A 10,000-nucleotide genomic window follows, 5' to 3' on the forward strand; every position below is an offset into this window, starting at 1 on the left:
GCACATCGGAACCCCTTCCCGGGCCCTTGGCAGTGCGGCAGGCTGGGAGACAGGGCCCAGGGCCGGAGCCCCCGACCCGGGGCCCGGCCGGGCCCCTGGACGCTGCCGGGGCTCCCAAGCCCGGAGGTGCATGGGACGCCTCCCCGGTCCCTCCGGACCCCGTCCCGGGCACCCTGCCATGCAGCAGGACCAAGGACAGAGCCCGGGGTGGGGAGGCCGCCCTCCCCCGGGCCCCTAGGGGCCCCGGACAGAGCTCCTGAACCCAGACAAGCAAGGGGAGGCTCCCCAGGCACAACGGAACCCCTTCCTAGGCCCTTGGCAGTGCGGTAGGCTGGGAGACAGGGACCAGGGCCGGAGCACCCGACCTGGGGCCCGGCCGGGCCCCTGGACCCAGCCGGGGCTCCCAAGCCCGGAGGCGCATGGGACGCCTCCCCGGACCCATGGAGCCCGTCCTGGGCATTGAGCCATGCCGTTGGCCTGGAGATGGGTGCCCCAGACGCCCGGGGGAGGTCTGTCCGGGACACATGGAGCCCGTCCTGGGCATTGAACCATGCAGTTGGCCTGGAGAAGGGAGCCCCCGGACGCCCGGGGGAGTACTGCCCGGTACCCGTGGAGCCCTTCCCGGGTACTTTGCAACGCCGTTGGCCTCCTGGAGATGGGTGCCCCGAACGCCCGGGGGGTGGGCTGCCCGGGACCCGTGGAGCCCGTCCTGGGCACTCTGACCTGCTGTTGGCCCGGGGGAGGACTGCCCGGGACCCGTGGAGCCCGTCCTGGGCACTCTGACAAGCTGTTGGCCCGGGGAAGGGAGCCCCAGACGACCGGGAATCGTGGAGCCCGTCCTTGGCACTCTGACAAGCCGTTGGCCCGGGGAAGGGAGCCCCAGACGACCGGGACCTGTGGAGCCCGTCCTGGGCACTCCTGTATGCCGTTGGCCCGGGGAAGGGAGCCCCGGACGTCCGGGACCCGTGGAGCCCGTCCTGGGCACTCTGAAATGCTTTGGCCCGGGGAAGGGAGCCCCGGACACCCGGGGGAGGACTGCCCGGGACCCGTGGAACTCGTCCTGGGCACTCTGACATGCCGCTGGCCCGGGGAAGGGTGCCCCGGACGCCCGGGGCCCGTGGAGCCCGTCCTGGGCACTCTGACAAGCCGTTGGCCCGGGGAAGGGAGACCTGGACGCCCGGAACCCGTGGAGCCCGTCCTGGGCACTCTGAAATGCTTTGGCCCGGGGAAGGGAGCCCCGGACGCCCTGGGGAGGACTGCCCGGGACCCGTGGAACTGGTCCTGGGCACTCTGACATGCCGCTGGCCCGGGGAAGGGTGCCCCGGATGACCGGGGCCCGTGGAGCCCGTCCTGGGCACTCTGACATGCCGCTGGCCCGGGGAAGGGAGCCCCGGACGCCCGGGGCCCGTGGAGCCCGTCCTGGGCACTCTGACAAGCCGTTGGCCCGGGGAAGGGAGCCCTGGACGCCCGGGACCCGTGGAGCCCGTCCTGGGCACTCTGAAATACTTTGGCCCAGGGAAGGGAGCGAGGACTGCCCAAGAGCCATGGAGCCCGTCCTGGGCAATTTGACATGCAGTTGGCCTGGAGGAAGGAAGCCCCGGGTGGCCTAGGGAGGTGTTGCCCAGGCATATCCCATCTGGTCCCCATGGCAGAGAACCACCAACCCTGGAGGGGTGTCCGGGCATACCCTGCCCCATAGTAATCCGGAGGCAAATTACCCCCCTTTCTTGCAATCTGTGCACGCGAGGTGACAGAGGGGACCCAAGGCGTGAAAGAACCCGACCTCATGGAGCCCTCGCTGGGATCCGGGAGGCGAATGGCACCTCATTAAGACTTCCAGGGAAGTTCGGCCATCTGGTCCCCCCCATAGGAAAGCGTTGCGGGTGACCAGATGCCCGAGGGGATCCGGGCGACCAGATGGCCGAGGGAATCTGGGCGATCAGATGGCCGGGCATGGAGGTGAAGCCGCCTGGACTCTGCCCCACCCCGTCCCGGGACGAATGCCCGGGATGCATGGAGCCCGTCCTGGCCACTTGACATCCCGTCCTGGGCATTGAACCATGCCATTGGCCTGGAGAAGGGAGCCCCCGGACGCCCGGGGGAGGACTGCCCGGGACCCGTGGAGCCCGTCTTGGGCACTCTGACCTGCTGTTGGCCCGGGGAAGGACTGCCCGGGACCCGTGGAGCCCGTCCTGGGCACTCTGACAAGCTGTTGGCCCGGGGAATGGAGCCCCAGACGACCGGGAATCGTGGAGCCCGTCCTTGGCACTCTGACAAGCCGTTGGCCCGGGGAAGGGAGCCCCAGACGACCGGGACCTGTGGAGCCCGTCCTGGGCACTCCTGTATGCCGTTGGCCCGGGGAAGGGAGCCCCGGACGTCCGGGACCCGTGGAGCCCGTCCTGGGCACTCTGAAATGCTTTGGCCCGGGGAAGGGAGCCCCGGACACCCGGGGGAGGACTGCCCGGGACCCGTGGAACTCGTCCTGGGCACTCTGACATGCCGCTGGCCCGGGGAAGGGTGCCCCGGACGCCCGGGGCCCGTGGAGCCCGTTCTGGGCACTCTGACAAGCCGTTGGCCCGGGGAAGGGAGACCTGGACGCCCGGAACCCGTGGAGCCCGTCCTGGGCACTCTGAAATGCTTTGGCCCGGGGAAGGGAGCCCCGGACGCCCGGGGGAGGACTGCCTGGGACCCGTGGAACTGGTCCTGGGCACTCTGACATGCCGCTGGCCCGGGGAAGGGTGCCCCGGATGACCGGGGCCCGTGGAGCCCGTCCTGGGCACTCTGACATGCCGCTGGCCCGGGGAAGGGAGCCCCGGACGCCCGGGGCCCGTGGAGCCCGTCCTGGGCACTCTGACAAGCCGTTGGCCCGGGGAAGGGAGCCCTGGACGCCCGGGACCCGTGGAGCCCGTCCTGGGCACTCTGAAATGCTTTGGCCCAGGGAAGGGAGCGAGGACTGCCCAAGAGCCATGGAGCCCGTCCTGGGCAATTTGACATGCAGTTGGCCTGGAGGAAGGAAGCCCCGGGTGGCCTAGGGAGGTGTTGCCCAGGCATATCCCATCTGGTCCCCATGGCAGAGAACCACCAACCCTGGAGGGGTGTCCGGGCATACCCTGCCCCATAGTAATCCGGAGGCAAATTACCCCCCTTTCTTGCAATCTGTGCACGCGAGGTGACAGAGGGGACCCAAGGCGTGAAAGAACCCGACCTCATGGAGCCCTCGCTGGGATCCGGGAGGCGAATGGCACCTCATTAAGACTTCCAGGGAAGTTCGGCCATCTGGTCCCCCCCCATAGGAAAGCGTTGCGGGCGACCAGATGCCCGAGGGGATCCGGGCGACCAGATGGCCGAGGGAATCTGGGCGATCAGATGGCCGGGCATGGAGGTGAAGCCGCCTGGACTCTGCCCCACCCCGTCCAGGGACGAATGCCCGGGACGCATGGAGCCCGTCCTGGCCACTTGACATCCCGTCCTGGGCATTGAACCATGCCATTGGCCTGGAGAAGGGAGCCCCCGGACGCCCGGGGGAGGACTGCCCGGTACCCGTGGAGCCCTTCACGGGTACTTTGCAACGCCGTTGGCCTCCTGGAGATGGGTGCCCCAGATGCCCGGGGGTGGGCTGCCCGGGACCCATGGAGCCCGTCCTGGGCACTTTTACATGCCGTCGGCCTGGAGGTGGGTGCCATGGACGCCCGCGGGAGGCCTGCCCGGGACCCGTGGAACTGGTCCTGGGCACTCTGACATGCCGCTGGCCCGGGGAAGGGTGCCCCGGATGACCGGGGCCCGTGGAGCCCGTGCTGGGCACTCTGACAACTCTGACATGCCGCTGGCCCGGGGAAGGGAGCCCCGGACGCCCGGGGCCCATGGAGCCTGTCCTGGGCACTCTGACAAGCCGTTGGCCCGGGGAAAGGGAGCCCCGGACGCCCGGGACCCGTGGAGCCCGTCCTGGGCACTCTGACATGCCGTTGCCCCGGGGAAAGGGAGCCCCGGACGCCCGGGACCCGTGGAGCCCGTCCTGGGCACTCTGACATGCCGTCAGCCCGGATGGAGCCCCGGACGCCCGGGGGACGAATGCCCGGGACGCATGGAGCCCGTCCCGGGCACTCTGCCATGCCGCCAGCCTGGATGGAGCCCCGGACGCCCGGGGGGACGAAGGCCCGGGCCGCATGGCGCCTGTCCCGGGCACTCTGCCATGCCGTCGGCCTGGATGGAGCACCGGACGCCCGGGGGACAACTGCCCAAGAGCCATGGAGCCCGTCCTGGGCAATTTGACATGCAGTTGGCCTGGAGGAAGGAAGCTCCGGGTGGCCTAGGGAGGTGTTGCCCAGGCATATCCCATCTGGTCCCCATGGCAGAGAACCACCAGCCTCGGAGGGGTGTCCGGGCGTACCCTTCTCCCTAGTAATCCGGAGGAAAATTACCCCCTTTTCTTGTAATCTGTGCACGCGAGGTGACAGAGGGGACCCAAGGCGCGAATGTACCCGACCTCCTGGAGCCCTCGCTAGGATCCGGGCGGCGAATGGCACCTCATCGGGACTTCCAGGGAAGTTCGGCCATCTGGTCGCCCCATAGGAAAGCGTTGCGGGCGACCAGATGCCCGAGGGGATCCGGGCGACCAGATGGCCGAGGGAATCTGGGCGATCAGATGGCTGGACACGGAAGTGAAGCCCCTGTCCCCGTCCCCGTGCCCGTGCCCGGGACGCATGGAGCCCGTCCTGGGCACTTATCCATGCCTTCGGCCTGGAGCCCCCAGACACCCAGGGGAGGACCACCGTGAAAGCCATGGAGCCCGACCCGGGCACTCTGCCATACCGTCAGCCTGGATGGAGCCCCGGACGCCCGGGGGACGAATGCCCGGGACCCATGGAGCCCGTCCTGGGTACTTTTCCATGCCTTCGGCCTGGAGCGCCCCGACACCCTGGGGAGGACCACCCTGGAAACCATGGAGCCCGACCCGGGCACTCTGCCATGCCGTCGGCCTGGATGGAGCCCCGGACGCCCGGGGGACGAATGCCCGGGACGCATGGAGCCCGTCCTGGGTACTTTTGCATGCCGTCGGCCAGGAGCCCCCTGACACCCAGGGGAGGACCACCGTGAAAACCATGGAGCCCGACCCGGGCACTCTGCCATACTGTAGGAAGGTAGATCCCTGACTATGGTTGCCCCCAACTTTTTGCCTGGTGTTTTGCTGGTTTTCTGACTTAGTTGACCTGGGACCCTGCTATTCAGGGCCCCAGGCCTACTGCTCTCTCTGTAAAATGGATTCCATGTACCTTAGGTATATATCTAAATTGGATACTGAGTCACCTTATCAGTCCCTGTACAGTGTACCTTAGGTACCCAGGGCATAGGTGTACCCAGGGCCTACCAGGGGCTGCAGCATGTATTATGCCACCCCTGGCTGGCCATCCAACTCTGACACAACTGGCTGCTTGACAGCTGGGGCAAGGTGGTGTACTCACCCTTTGCTTTAGATATAGTATACCTATATCTAACCCTAAAATGGACACACAGATCTCCTATCAGTCACTCCTATGGCAGGCCTTAACAATCCTGAAGGCAGAGTGCTTGGAATCGTGTGAGATGGTGCTCTGGCATGAGCTGAGCCTGTCTGCGGCTTTCGGGATCTATCCCTTAGCCGTTTCCATGATATCGCATACCATATACTCTTAAGTGCATTATAATCCTCGCGGTTATATGCCAACTCTGGTATCGCTTTATCAAAACATGTCGAGTAAGGTGTCATACGAATTGGAATACTAACCCCTCGCCAATTCTGGCGACGGGGTTAGCATTCCACCCTTCTAGAGGGACACGACATGTATGTAACCCCTAACCCCGGTTAAAGTCAGACAGAGCCTTAGCACCCACAAAATGGATGCTGCCACCGAGACACAAGTCTGCCCTCCTGCTGCTGGGAGTCCTCCCAGAGCAAGAGATAAGGACAAAGGGTTTCCTGCCAGGGGCAGTGCCAGCACCGTCCCAGACAGGGTTTTGTGTATTGTAGGTAGGCAGGGCTTTAGAGGAAGGTGACTGCACGTGGCACCCCGGTGCTCACTGTGCATAGGCTGGCTGGAACCAGTTCCAGGGTCACTCCAGACCCTGTGCTGGGGAAAAGCCCGCCAAGGAAGTGGGTGTAACCACCCCCCTCCTAGTCCCACCCCTAGGGCAGGACTTAGTCGCGTGCCAGCCCCTTTTTACAGGATAAAGGTAGGAACTGGCCCCCTTCCAAAGGAGATCATCTTTGAATCCTGAAACTACTTTCTGCGAAAGGAACTCAAGACTTCTTCCTAAGATTTCTCCCTTGTGACTAAGGAGTAGTCACCCTGCATCCGCAGGCACCATCTAAGAACACTGCGGTCTGCTGCAAGTCCTTCCTCCGGAATCCGACTGCCCAGCTCGACGAGAACCGGCTTCCCTGGCACCTCTGACCTCTACCCACCTCTACAGCCCAGCTGAGAACCGTGGGTGCGACGAGACCTCAAGGGACCGGCCATCTGCAAGACTGCACGACTTCTTTCCAGCAAGCCCGCCGAGTGAATTCCTGGTGAGTGCTTTGGGGTCCGAGAAGCCCCCACCCTGAGCAGCTCCAGCACCGAAGAGCAGCCCCCCAGCATCTCCACGATCTGCGTGGGGCCCTTCTGCTTTTTGCTGCTCACCGCGTTGTTTGGCTACTAGCCCGCTGGCTTGTGGCCTTCCTGACGACGCCCGACGACATTTCTGCTGCTGGTCTGGTTGCTCCAGACTGGCCCTTGCTTCCCTCCATCGGAGAAGTACCCTGGACCCTCCTGGTCCACCCAAGACGCCATTTTAGGTCCACCGCGTGGGCCTTGCATTTGCCAAGACTTGTTGCCCAATCCTGGGTCCAGCGACGTCGACTGCAAGAACCTTCGTGGGACAGCTCGCACCTCCATCCTGGTCACCGACAACGCCTCCTGGTCCGAGAGACTGCAGAGCCCAGCAGCGCCCACTCACCTGAATGCGGTGACTTCGCCCGGTGCCATCCTGGTGCCCACTTAATCACTGGCTAGTGATTCAAGAACTTGGTCCCCTCTGCTTTCAGGTTTTCTTCTTCCTTGATCCAGGCTTGGATCCATCGAACTTTTCTTCACTGGTCGCCTGCCAGCAACTTCTTCCTTCCAGGCTCCTGGTCCGGCAACGAGATCCCCAACGTCTTTTCAGACCTATGCAGCTGCAGCCCCTGGGCTAGGTAACTTCGGCACTCCGGTGTCCCAGCATAGCCTCACTATCCAAGGGTCAGGATCCACTGTCGTTTTCTCCCTACCAGGTCGGGTTCGCCCGTGAACACTAACTTTGTGAATTCTAGCTTCCATAGACTTTGTCCCGCATCCCGCGTGAGAGTGCACACTCTGCACCCGAGTCCCCTGGGCCTCCTAGTAGTAATCTAACGATTCCCTAGTCCAGTCCTAGCGATTCCAAAGCCTATTAGAACTGTTACTTACCTGCTAGTAATTCGCATTCCACTTTTAGAGTATATGGTTTTCGTGCCCCTCGGGCATTTGTGTATAACGTGCTAACTTAAGTATTTTCGTAAGAGTTTTGTTGTGTGCTTAGCTCCCTGTCTCATAAAGAGCCAGGGTAGTCTTGTTATAAATAAATACACTGTTTATTTTCATAACAACTTGTGTGGTGTCCTTTCACTGGGTGTTCAAGGGGTAATGTGATGGTAAAACAGCTGGCTTAACACGCCCTCTAGAGTCTTAGCCTTAGACTGCTCGTATCCATGCTACTAGGATAGCTGGTCTATAAGGTTGACTTACAACCAATCATCAATAAGGGTTGTTTGGACTGATATATAGTGATCACTAGAATAGTGAGCACTGCACATCAGGCCAACTTCTCACACATACCATCAGCCTGGATGGGGCCCCGGGCGCCCGGGGGACGACTGCCCAAGAGCCATGGAGCCCATCCCGGGCACTCTGCCATGCCGTCCCGACAAATTCGTACAGACTCCTAACCGTACGACACGGATCGGAATCGAGCCCTTTCTGACCCAGCAGTTTCAGGCGCCCGGGGGACGAATGCCCGGGACGCATGGAGCCCGACCCGGGCACTCTGCCATGCCGCCGGCCTGGATGGAGCCCCGGACGCCCGGGGGACGAATGCCCGGGACGCATGGAGCCCGTCCCGGGCACTCTGCCATGCCGTCGGCCTGGTGGAGCCCCGGACGCCCGGGGGACGACTGCCCAAGAGCCATGGAGCCCATCCCGGGCACTCTGCCATGCCGTCCCGACAAATTCGTACGGACTCCTAACCTTCCGACACGGATCGGAATCGAGCCCTTTCTGACCCAGCAGATTTCAGGTTGAATTGCTATATACTTTACGTACGATTTCATGGGGGCCGATTCCGATCCAGTACGTAAAAGCACATCCGACCGACATGTCGGAAAACCACGTACACCCAGGGGATAGGCCTGCCCGGGTCACATGGACCCCGTCCTGGGCACTCTGATCTGCCGCCGGCGCCGGGGATCGAACCGTGGTCACCATCTGGTGACCACGGTTCGATCCCCGGCACCGGCGGCAGATTAGCCCAGCACCAGGTGACTCTGGGAAATAGCTGGCGCCGCGGCTAGGGCGGCTGACTCCAGAATCTGGAGATTTTTTTATTTAGGGTTTTTGTAGAGCGCGTAGTAACCCTCGAGCATCCCAGAGATCAGGGTTCGATCCCCGGCACCGGCCGCAGATTAGCCCAGCACCACGTGACTCAGGGAAATAGCTGGCGCCGCGGCTAGGGAGGCTGACTCCGGAATCTGGAGATCACGGTTCGATCCCCGGCACCGGCGGCAGATTAGCCCAGCACCAGGTGACTCTGGGAAATAGCTGGCGCCGCGGCTAGGGCGGCTGACTCCGGAATCTGGAGATTTTTTTATTTAAGGTTTTTGTAGAGCGCGTAGTAACCCTCGAGCATCCCAGAGATCAGGGTTCGATCCCCGGCACCGGCTGCAGATTAGCCCAGCACCATGTGACTCTGGGCAATAGCTTGCTTAATCTTCCCGACGGCCCCTAGCCCCTAGAGACCCTTACAGGTGATTGTGCGCCTTACAAATGTGGATTATTATTATTATTATTATTATTATTATTTGGGCCGATTCCGATCCGGTTCGTAAAAGCACATCTGCCCGAATCTGTCGGACAACCACGTACGCCCGGGAGAGGACTGCCCGGGACCCGTGGAGCCCGTCCTGGTCACTCTGACCTGCCATCGGCCTGGAGAAGGGAGCGCCGGACGCCCGGGGGGAGGACTGCCCGGGACCCGTGGATCCCGTCCTGGGCACTCTGATCTGCCGTCGGCCCGGGGAAGGGAGCCCCGGACGCCCGGGGGGAGGACTGCCCGGGACCCATGGAGCCCGTCCTGGGCACTCTGACCTGCCGACGGCCCGGGGAAGGGAGCCCCGGACGCCTGGGGGAGGACTGCCCGGGACCCGTGGAACTCGTCCTGGGCACTCTGACATGCCGCTGACCCGGGGAAGGGAACCCCGGACGCCCGGGAACCGTGGAGCCCGTCCTGGGCACTCTGACAAGCCGTCGGACCGGGGAAGGGAGCCCCAGACGCCCGGGACCCGTGGAGCCTGTCCTGGGAACTCCGGCATGCCGTTGGCCCGGGGAAGGGAGTCCCAGATACCCGGGACCCGTGGAGCCCGTCATGGGCACTCTGACAAGCCGGTGTCCCGGGGAAGGGAGCCCCGGACGCCCGGGACTCATGGAGCCCGTCCTGGGCACTCTGGCATGCCGTTGGCCTGGGGAAGGGAGCCCCGGATGCCGGGGGGGGGGGAGGACTGCCAGGGACCCGTGGAGCCCGTCCTGGACACTTTGACCTGCCGTTGGCCTGGAGATGGAAGCCCCGGATGCCTGGGGGAGGACTGCCCGGGACCCATAGAGCCCGTCCCGGGTACTTTGCCATGCTGTTGGCCTCCTGGAGATGGGTGCCCCGGACGCCCGGGGGGGGGGTACTGCCCGGGACGTATGGAGCCCGT

Source organism: Lissotriton helveticus, chromosome 1_2, assembly GCF_964261635.1.
Source record: "Lissotriton helveticus chromosome 1_2, aLisHel1.1, whole genome shotgun sequence".
Classification (NCBI taxonomy): Eukaryota; Metazoa; Chordata; class Amphibia; order Caudata; family Salamandridae; genus Lissotriton; species Lissotriton helveticus.